This window comes from Theropithecus gelada, chromosome 7b (genome assembly GCF_003255815.1).
Source record: "Theropithecus gelada isolate Dixy chromosome 7b, Tgel_1.0, whole genome shotgun sequence".
In the NCBI taxonomy this organism is placed as follows: domain Eukaryota; kingdom Metazoa; phylum Chordata; class Mammalia; order Primates; family Cercopithecidae; genus Theropithecus; species Theropithecus gelada.
This window is the reverse complement of record NC_037675.1, coordinates 102,108,501-102,120,208: the sequence shown is the minus strand read 5'-3', so window position 1 is coordinate 102,120,208 and position 11,708 is coordinate 102,108,501.

Genomic DNA, 11,708 nt, shown 5'->3' with positions numbered 1-11,708 from the left:
AGGGGAGGGAGGACCCGCCTCTCAGAGGGTCTGAGCACCGGGCTGAGGGAGGTCCCCTGGCTCTGGGGTCACTCTTCCCATCCTGGGTGCAGGGCCCCTCACATCCTTGCCTGAGTTTCTGACCCTGCTGAGCCTCAGTTTCCTCACATGTAAAGGCGGGTCCCACTGCTGGCGAGGCTGAGCCAGACCAGGGGTCAGCACACTTTTTCAGGGACAGATCGTAAATATCTTAAGCTCTGTGGGCCAAGCCACCTCTGTTGCCTCAACTCTGCCGCTGAGATGTCAGAGCAGCCACAGACGGGACAGGAACCAGTGAGCTTGGCTGGGCTCCAGGAGCACTCAATTTGTGGACACTGGATCTTGAATTTCATATAATTTTACATATCATGAAATATTCTTCTTCTTTTTTTCCAACCATTTAAAAATGTAGAAACCATTCTTAGTTTGTAGGATGGACAAAAACAGACAGTGGCCCGGATTTGGCCCACTGAATTAGGTTACAGAAGGCACCCTAAATGCAAGCCTTCTCTTCATTTCCAGCATTAGTGTGTGTTTCTGGCTATCTCCAATCTTCCACTTGGAGATTTGATATTAAAATAATTGCTTTGTTTAGTCATTTACTCAACATGCAGTATTTGTTAAGTAGCTAATACATTTCAAGCAGTCAGGGACATCTATAGATGGAGCTGGTTGCTGCAATGGTAGTGAGCTCCCCATCTCTAGGGGCATGCAAGTGGAGTGGAATGACTGGGGTAGGAAAGTTGTAGGGAATATTTAGGCATCAGGTAGGGAGTGTAAGGAAGTGTCCATCAAACACCAGATCAGGTACTGTGTGCTGGCCTAGGGCCTCAGCTAGACCTGGGGGGCCAGGCCCTCTCTTCCTCCCCTTGCCCTCCCCACAGATCCTGAGCCAGCACAGAGAACACTCATGCAGAGGTTAAATAAAAAGTCGATGCTCAATGTGCCTGGTAGCACATTGTACCTGGATACAGGAGGGTCAGGCCCCAAATGTTGCTCTCTTAGTTTGAAGCCCCTAAGTCAGCCCTGAGACTAGCATTTGGGTACCAGTGGCTTATGTGGGAGGTGATTCCAGGAAGCGTGTGCAGAAGCATGTGCAGCAGTGGGGAAGTGAGACAGGGTGGGGGTGTTAGTGAGCAGGTTAACTCTGTGGCGACCAGGGCTTAGCCTGCTGAGGACCCTCCAAGCGGTGGTGCAGAACGTACCCCAGAGTTGTGCCACTGCAGAGCAAGGAGGCTAGGGTATTTGTCCACCACTCCCGCCCCTTATTAATTGAGGGTTTGCTCCAGGGCTGTTACCTCTGGCACTTCCAGCCTGCCCAGTGCCTGCAAGCCTAAGAGCGGGGCCATGACCAGAGAAGCCCTCAGCAGGACAATGTAGGTGCTTGCATTAGAAGCCCACAAATCCCAGTACCCTCTGGGGTGGGCAGGGGACATAGTTCAGGAAACACTGAGGACCTAGTTCATGCTGGCTTTTAGCTCCGGACTTGCACAAAGCCCCTGCTGTAAATGGAAACCAGGCCTGGGCACCCACCTCGATTCTGTTCGAGTTGTGGGGCCATCGCTGCGTGGCTGTGTGGTGACGTGGCTGCACCCATCACAGCTTTAGCCTCCTTGCTGGTAAGATGAAGTCCGGAGTGCTCCTCTCTCAGGGCTGTGATGAAGATTAAATGGGACTGTACCTATGAGGGCAGCAGATAGATCCTGTACATCACAGGTGCTCAATAAATGACAGTGTATTGCCTGTGCTGCCTGGGCTAGGTGACTCTAGTGGACTTTCGTTGGTCACCTCTTCTTTCTCTGACCAACTGAGACTCAACTCTCCAAAACTGACTCTAACTCCATTCTAAGCATGGCCACCATTGGCTTAAGCCAATCAGCACCTCCCACCCCTGGGTACAGGGACTGGTTAGGAATGGGCATGTGGTCTACTTTTAGTCAATAAAGGAGGCAATTTCAGGATTGTCTGGTGTTACTGAAATTGATCCTTTCTTCCCCAGAAAGGAGTGGTGAGGAGACCTAAGGGTATGAACTTGCAGTGTGGGCAGACATTTTACTACCAAGAGGGGAGTGTCTGGGCATGCTGGGGGCACCATTTGGATCCCAAGGATGAAGACGGAAAGAATACGGGTGGGTCTGTGGTGACAGTCTTTTGAGCTTCTGGATCAAGCCTTACCTGAAGCTTCTGAACTCTTCATTTACATAAGTCAAGATATTTCCTTTATGTTGAAGCCACCAGGAGTTGTATTCTTTGTTTTTTTGCAACCTAAACAGTCCTGACAAATAGGGCATCTCCCTGGTTGCCTGAGACCCAAGAGCGGGAATGTAAAATATGAGATTCCCTGAATGGACAGGAAGAACAAGCGCTTTCCAGTCTGGAGCCAGTGGGTGGGCGAAGAGGAGGCTGAGAAGCTCAGCTGGCTTCCTGCTTCTTGCTGCAGCAAAGTCACTGTTGGCTCAGCTACTGTGATGCCCTGAGAACACCACAGAGGTGCCTCGAATGACCAAGTGGTCGGCTAGGCAGGCAGGGGCCTCCAGTTATAACCACAGGCCCCAGAGGCAAGGTGAGGGCAGCAAAAAGGTGGGCGTTATCCACACACATGGGCCCACTCCACCAGCATCCGTTTGACAAGCACGCCCACAGAGGACACGCAGGGGCTCTCGCCTTCCCTCTGGATAATTTCAGTGTGAAGAAAACCTCCGGTGACGCAGCCCACGATGATCACTTTGCAAAGCCTGGAGACCTTGGGAGTCGCTCTTCGCTGGGGAGCTGCGGCGGGGGAGAGAGGCATGTGGGAGGAAGGTGGAGGCTGGGCGGCCTGGGGCTTGTGGAGCTTAGAAATCTCCAACTTTGCCTAACACAGTTAACTCATTCGTGCCTCCAGAGACATTGGCAAGGAGGATGGGGGTGAGAACTGCCGGGTTTTCCTTTCCATAACAACAGTGAAATAGCCATCCTGCGTTCAGCACCTTACCGGTACATTAACCGGCGCTCCTAACAGGTTGGGGCAGGAGATTCAGGACAAAGAAAGTATACACGGGATACCAGAGCCTAGCTTTCAGGGTGGCGGGCTGCTCAGTGCGTGGGTGGCCTGGTGGCCACAAGGCCTCAGATAAGCCCAAATAGAGACCAAGTACATGGCCAGAGCCAGCAACAAGGCCTCTTGAATGCCTGGTGCTCAGAGCCAGTGACCAGCCTGCCCCGGAGGCAGGAAGGGGAAGCACTTACTGAATAAAGCACCAGGGTGTCCTGTGTTCTTTCGGTAACCCCAAGTCCTCCATAACACATCCATTTTACAAAAGGCTACACCTGAGGCTGGAAGACAGTGTGGTTCGTTCAAGTCATTCAGACTTTCTGAGACCCAGAGCAGGACGAACCCAGCTCTCCTTTTCCCCCTCGGATATGTACCCACCCTCCTCAAACCTGCTCCCAGCCACACTCTGGGCCACCCGCCCCCTGCCCTGCAGATCCCATCCCTCCGCACCCCCAACCCCCAGCCCCTCTGCTCTGAGCTGGCTCCAAGTTACCCTTTGCTGAGTCCCCTCATGGACCCAGCACCCAGGAGAGGTGGGAACTCCCGGGCTCTGACAATAGCAGAGAGACAAGCAGCAAGGCCCGAGGGAGGCCCAGGACACTGGTTGGAATGGGGAGACCTACTGGGCAGGGGTGGGTCGAAGCCTCCTGACACTGTGCATGTGTTGGGCCTGACGGCTGCTCTTTGGGGCCCTGCTGAGGACATCCCTTGAAGCCCAAACAGTAGGACGGGACCCCTAGTTACACTGGATTTCTTGATAGCACCCCTCTTCCCCAACACACACAGAGCCGGGGGCTGCAAAGCTACTTGCGAGAGAGAAGCAAAGAGAGTGAACCTTCCCTTGATTCCCTCCTCCCCGTGGAGACCAGGATCTCCCCAGCTCTCAGCCCATAGCAGCTTCCACAGCCTCACCCAGAGCTGCTGGCAGACCACAGGCCCTGCATGGTGCAGGGAAAGAAGAAGTGTCTAGGGCACCCAGGTGGCCCTCGGAGCCGCCATCTGCTCCTCTGCTCCAAGCACGAGGGCTGCAGGGAGGAGCGTGAGCTGGCAACGCTGGCAAGGACAGGGACGGGGAGGACGCTGGGCTGAGCCATCCTGAAACCAGAGCAGAGGACACTCCGCTGCACCACGCGGCACCCGCAGGCCTGCAGACTGGGCACGGGGGGTGGGGGGAGGGCAGCTCTGCTTTTCGTTTTATTTCATTTCGGAACAGTACGCTGAACAAAGCGCGCACAGCTGTGCGCCCGCCACACAGAAAGGACAATCACTAGCATTCTGTCCCGATTGTTTCAACTCTTTCCCTTTTTTAGAGCAAAATATAGAAACACTACAAATAATATTGAAGTCTCTGTGACCCGGGCTGAGGTGGGGACCATCTGGGACCCATATTCTCTTGCCATCTCCACCCCCACTTCAAGGAAGGAAAACAAGCCCTTCTGGGGCGCATAGTGTGTCCACAGCCTGTCCCGGGAGCCCCCACCATGAGCCCTTTGCTCCTCCCGATGACACAGGCAGGCGGTGACTCTCATCCCCGCATCACAGCGATGAGGAGGGCCTGCTTCCTAAGGAAGGGATGCAGATGGGGATATCTCAGCACCTCGGTGGCTTCATCGGGGCCTGGGTCCTTCCCTCATCTGCTCTCCCAGCCTTGGTGGCTCGCCTCCATCCCGCATGTCCCAAGGTGGCCCTTGGTTCCAGACCTCGCCTGCACATGTTAACACACCCTCAGGGAGCAGTGACGCAGTGACAGTCTGTCCTGTGAGTCTTTTTGATGGGTGAGGAAACATTTCCCCAAGTTCCCTGGCACATTTTCTTCCCGTCTCCTCGGCTCTGCCCCAGCCACCTCCTTCCCCATCCTCAACCGTTGCTGGCAAGACCAGTGGCGCCATGATTGGCTTGGTGGCCATGTGCAAGAAACCAGGTGATCAGCGCAAATCAGGGTTCTCTTAGCCAGATGGAAGGACAGGCAAGGGAGTGAGGAGAAGAGTATCAGGTGGCAACACCCCATAGGTTGGCCACCCTTGCCAGGGGGACAGCGGTCTATGGGAGGCAGGAGTGAGAGGGAAGTCTCATTGTCCACGCCAAAGTCACCCCTTTGCACTGCACCCCACCCCACCACCAGGACTCCCTGCACTGCCTCTACTACCCACCAAACTGCCAAACCACCCCCATGGCTCCACCCCTGCACCAGTCACGCCACTGCCCCCACCCCGCGACTGCATCCCACAGGGCTACCGACTGCACTATCCCCACCACTGCTCCTTGCAAGATGTGTGGGCCTAGCGGGGTTGGGCCAAGGCTGGAAATGGTATTTGAGGAGCACGGGCAGGATAGAGAGGCAGGACTGGGAGCAAAGGCCACTTGTGAGCCAGCATCAGGAAGAATGCCAAGACCTCAGCCAGGGAGATTGGCCAGGGGAGGGGCCACCACTCAGAGAGGAGGAAGCTGGAATGAGAAGTGTGAAGCAACAGGGAGGAGGAAAGTCGGGCAGAGCAGGGGTGGGAGGGGTCCTGGAGAGCAGTGGCAGCTGCCGCCTGCTGGCATCAAGTCCTAACTGAGCAGGGGAAGGGGTCATCACAGACACTGAGCCAGCTTTGTCACTCCCTGCCGTGGGTCGTCATCCTCTGGGCACTCTCTGGCTGGACACTGGGGAGATAAATTAGGATGTTTTGGGATGGGGGCTTCTGAGTCCATTAGAATTAGGTTTGGCTACAAAACAGGAGGCATAGAATAGCACAGGATTCAACACACAAGGATTTATTTTCTCCAGTAAAATAACTTGGGACATCAGCCATCCAGGACTGGGGTGGCAAATCATCAAGGACCCTGGATCCTTCCACCCATCTGTTTTTTCCCACATCTTCGGCATATAATTTCCATCCCTTAAAAAACCTTCTGGTCTAAGAAAGATCTTGGAACTCCAGCTATTACATCTTCATTCAGGATAGCAGGAAGGAGAAAAGGGGGAATGCCAAAGAAGGCTTGGCCTACTTGTCTGTTCCCTTCTGAGAAGTCAAGCTGAGAACTTCCATTGCCTGGTAAATTGAGTAAGAGGGATCAGATTTACCCTCCCACCTTACTCTACACACACACACACACACACACACACATGCATGCACACACACACACAACCCCCCCAACCTTACACAACATACACACACAAAATTACGGTTTTCAGACACTGGATGAAAGGTAGCTCACAAGAATGAGTTCAAAGCAAACATAAGCAAGCCAGGTGAGCCCTCTGACTGCCCCTGGAGAGAATTTCCAGGCAGTATTCCCAGGAAGAAAAATCCAAAGAGAGCCCAACAATCTCTCTGAGTTGGAACACAGAGCTCAGGGAACAAAAGACACCCACAATTCACAGTGTAGAACACCAGAGGTGAGAATGCTGTAGAGACAGAAAGAGTGTTAGAGATCTGCACAGGTTTTCTACTCCAATCTTTAGCTAAGGACTGATCAGTGCACGAGCTTGAGGAAACTGCCAAGACTGAGGAAAGGGCAATCAGAAAAGAAGAGGCAGAACAACCTTATTGAGAAATGAAAATAGTTTACCTTCCCACTAGCCAGAGTAAAAAGACCTCCTAATGATAGAACATGGAGTCTTCAGAAGGGTGTTGCCTCAGTCGTGGGGTCAAATTAACTCTGGACTAAATGCTGACCTAGATCTGCCTCCGAAGCTTAAAAGTGAGCCTTGAATGGACCAAGCTGTCTCTGAGCAACTTAACTGTGTCTTAGAACACAGCCAAAAAACATTTAAAGGAAAAGGAAACCTCCAGCACCTAACAAAGTAAAATTACAATGTCTGGCATCCAATCAAAAATTACTAGGCATGCAAACAAGGAAGAAAACATGGCCCATAATAAGAAGAAAAATAAATCAATAGAAACAAACCTAGACAGGATCTGATATTAGAATGAGTAAAATAGGTGGTAAAATAGGTATATGTTCGAGAAGGTAGCAGAAATCATAAGTATGAAAAAGAAACAAATGAGCCAGGCATGGTGGCTCACACCTTTAATCCCAGCACTTTGGGAGGCTGAGGCGGGTGGATCGCCTGAGGTCAGGAATTCAAGGCCAACCTGGCCAAGACGGTGAAACCCTCTCTCTACTAAAAATACAAAAATTAACTGGGCAAGGTGGTACATGTTTGTAATCCCAGCTACTTGGGTGGCTGAGGCATGATAATTGCTTAAACCCGGGAGGCAGAGGTTGCAGTGAGCTGAGATAGCACCACTGCACTCCAGCCTGGGTGATGGAGTGAGACTCCATCTCAAAATTTAAAAAAAGAAAGAAAAGAAAAAGAAACAAATAGAATGTATTTTAAAAGGCCCAAATTGAACTTTTAAGAGTTGAAAAATAAAATGTGTAAGGTAAAAAATACACTAGATTAGATAAGATTAACAGCAGATTAAATGGAATTAACAGAAGATTAAACACTGCAAAAGGAAAGATTAGTGACTATAAAGGTATGGCAATTTAAACTATGCAAAAAGTAACAGTGGAAAATTACTGGGGAAAAAAATGAACAGAGGATAATTGAGTTGTGGGGCATCAAGTGGCCTAACACATGTGTAACTGAGTCCTAGGGAGCAGGGAGAAAGGAAGGGAACAGAAAACAAAAATTGAAGACTTAATAAACAAATTTTCTTCCAAATTTGATGAAAATGATAAATCTACAGATCCAAGAGTCCCAATGAACCCTAAGCAGAAAAAAGAAACAGGAAGAAAACTACACCAAGCTACATAACAACCAAATGCTGATAACGCATAAAGCAGAGTACAGAGACACGTTATGTAGAGAAACAAAGAAAAGAATGACAACAGACTTCATATTGGAAATAACCTAAGCCAAAAGAAATGGCACAACATCTTTATTGAAAGGAAAAAAAAAATCAACCTAAAACGTAACACTCAACGAAAATATCTTTCAAACATGGAGGTGAAATAGAGGCTTTTTCAGACCTTTTAAATCAGAGGGAATTGGTCACCAGCAGTCCAGATTGAAATGTTAAAGGTAATCCTTCAAGTAGAAGGAAAATTATACCGGAAGAAATCTGAATCTACCCCGAAGAATGAAGAACACCAAAAATGGCTATCATGTAGGAAAACATAAAAGGCTTTGTTGGGCAGATCCCGAGGTCAGGAGTTCAAGACCAGCCTGGCCAACATAGTGAAACCCAGTATCTACTAAAAATACAAAAAATGAGCCAGGCATGGTGGCAGGTGCCAGTAATCCCAGCTACTTGGGAGGCTGAGGCAGGAGAATAGCTTGAACCCAGGAGGTAGACGTTGCAGTGAGCCGAGGTCGCAACACTGCACTCCAGCCTAGGCGACAGTGCAAGACTTCGTCTCAAAAAAAAAAAAAAAAGAAAGAAAGAAAAAAGAAAAAAAAACTCTTTCCAAGATATGTAACTTTCTAAAGCAAAAATGATAACAATGTATTTTGGGATTTACATATAGAAACAAAACGTATAACAAAATAACTCAAAATCTAGGGTAGGGGAAAGTGGAAGTGTATTGTGATGAGGTTCTTATATTACTCATGAAATAATCTCGTATTATTTGAAGGGAGAGTGTGATAAGTTAAATACGTAAACCACTAAAGTGAGTTAAATATATACACCTAAGTGAAATATGTATACCTAAAGTAATCACCAAACAGCAGCATACGTATACACATAAAACAAAGAAGTACAGCTGATGAACCAACACAAGGGTAAAATGTAATCATAAATATTACTCTAATCAAAAAGAAAGAAGGAAAAGAGAAAAAGGGAACTAAAAGCAAACAGGCCAAACAGAAAATAAATACTAAGACAATCGAATTAAACTGAACAAAATTAATAATCAAAATGTAAATTGTGCAAATTCACCAATTATAAGATAGAGATTGTCAAACAGAAGAAAAAGCAAGACCCAATTATACAGTGCCTGCAAGAAACCCACCATACTTTCATGAAACCCATTACACGTAAGTATAAAGGCACAGATGGACAAACAGTAAAAAACATAGAAAAAGGTGAACTATATTAAAACTAAAAGAAAGCTGGAGTGTCTATTATCAGACTAATATCAGGCAAAATAGATTTAAGAGAAAAGAATATTACCAGAAACAAAATGGGTAGTTTTGCAATGATAAAGAGGTCAATTATTCAAGAGTTCATAATAATCTTAATGTGTGATACAAAAACCAATAGAACTGCAAAGAGAAATTAACAAATACACAACCGTAGTTGGAGCGTTCAACACTACTTTCTCAATAACTGACAGAAGCAGACAGAAAATCAGTAAGGATATAGAAGATCTGAATAACACTAACAATGAACTTGACATTTATATAACACACCACCCGACAACAGCAGAATACAAAGGCTTCTTAAGAGAACACAAAACCGTTATCAAAAGAAAATATGTTTTGGGCAATCAACAAGTCTCAGTCAATTTTTAGAGAACTGAAATCCTACCAAATATATTTTCTGACCACAATGGAATTAAATTAGAAATCAATAACAGAAATATGCCAAGAAAATCACCAAACCTTTGGACACTCAACAATAAACTCCTAAGTAATCCATGAGTTAAAGAAGAAATCACAGTGGAAATTAGTAAATGTTTTAAGTAGAATACAGTGAGAACACGGCATATAAAATGCAGCTAAAGCAATGGTTCGAGGGAAGTTATAGCACAAAATGCTTGTTATAAAGAAGAAAGTCTCAAATCAATAACCTCAGCCTTTACCTTATGAAACTAGGAAAAAAGAAGAGAAAAATCCAAATTAAGCAGAAGAAAGGAAATGATAAAGATAAGAACAGAAATTAGTGAAATGGAAAACATTAAAACACTAGAAAAATCAATGAAAACAAAAGTTGCTTCTTTAAGAAATCAATAGAATGATGAAACCTCTGGCCAGATTGATCAGGAGAAAAATAGAGAAAACACATATTACTAATGTCAGGGATGAGAGGCATCATTATGGATCCCACAGACATGAAAAGGATAACAAGTGAATATTCTGAACAACTTTTTGCCAACAAATTTGACAACCTAGGTGAAGTGGAAAATTCTTTGAAGCATGCAAACCACTGAGGCTCTCTCAAGAATTAATAGGTCTCTGAACAACCACACATTTGTTAAAGAAATTGCATATATAGTTTAAGAATCTTTCACAAAGAAAATTCCAGACCCAGATGGCTTTTCTGGAAAATTCCACCAAAGCACTTAAGGAAAATATTGTATCCATTCTACAGAAACTCTTCCCAAAGATAGAAGTGAAGAGAACTTTTGAACTCATTTTTTGAGCCTGCCATTACCCTGATACCAAAACTGGAAAACAATATCACAGAAGAAAGCTGCAGACCAATATTTCTCATGAACATGGACACAATAAGTCTTAACAAAATATTTGCAAATTGAATCCAACAAAATATAAAGAGAATGACATTATGTCAAAATGGGGTTTGTCCCAGCAATAAAAAGTTGGTTTAACATTTGAAAATCAATCAGTATAATTCAGCATATTAACAGGCTAAAAAGAAAAACACAATCATCTTGGTAGATGCAAAAAAACATTTTTTATAAACTTCAACTTCCGTTTCTAATAAAGACTCAGCAGACTAGGAACATACGGAAACTTTCTCAGCTGGGCACGGTGGCTCACAACTGCAATCCCAAAACTTTGGGAGGCCAAGGTGAGTGGTCTTGAGCCTAGGGGTTCAAGACCAGCCTGGGCAACATAGCAAGACCCCCATCACAATATATTTTTTTATTTTTTTAACTTGGGCTTTTCTGAGGCCAGGCATGGTGGTATGCACCCGTAGTCCCAGCTACTCAGGAGGCTGAGGTGGGAGAATCACCTGAGCCCCGGAAGTTGAGGCTGCAGTGATCTGAGATTGCACCACTGCACTGCAGCTTGTCTCAAAAAAGAAAAAAGAAAAAGAAAAAAAGGAAAGGAAAGTAAAAAAGAAGTGTTCTCGACCTGATAAAGAGTGTCTAAGAGAAATTTAACAGCTTACTAGTACATTACACTTCATAGTAATGGACCAGAGCTTGCTTTCTAAGATAGGGAATAAGGCAAGGATGTCTGTTCTCACTGCTGTTGTTCAGTATTGCACTGGAGGTCCCAGATATGCAGTAAGGCAAGAAAACAAAACAAAACAAGATGAAAGTCATTCAGATTGTAACCCAAGAAGCACAGCTGTCCTTACACGAAGATGACATGGTCATCTGTATGAAGATTTCTAAGGAATTTGCAAAAAACCTACTGGTACTAATACATAGGACTCAAAAGATTGCCAGCTACAGGGCCCATTGACTTCTGTATACCAGCAACAAACAACTGGTGAGGAAAGTTGTCTGAACACAATAAACACGAACTATGAAAGAAAAATCAATGAAGTGGACTTGAACAAAATTAAGACCTATTTTTTCTCTTTGAAAGTCACTTTTAAGAAAATTAAAAGGCAAGTAAAAGGCTGGGAGAAAATATTTATAAAACACTTCAACTGAAATTAAGGCTGTTGAGGCAGAAATAATTTGATCAAGGTTTGTTGGAATCCAAATGTAAGGCTCAACCCGGGAAGACTCACCAACAAAGTTGGGCATATTCCAAAGTGTGTTACTGGTTGGAATGCTTTTAGAAGAAATGTAGCAGCAG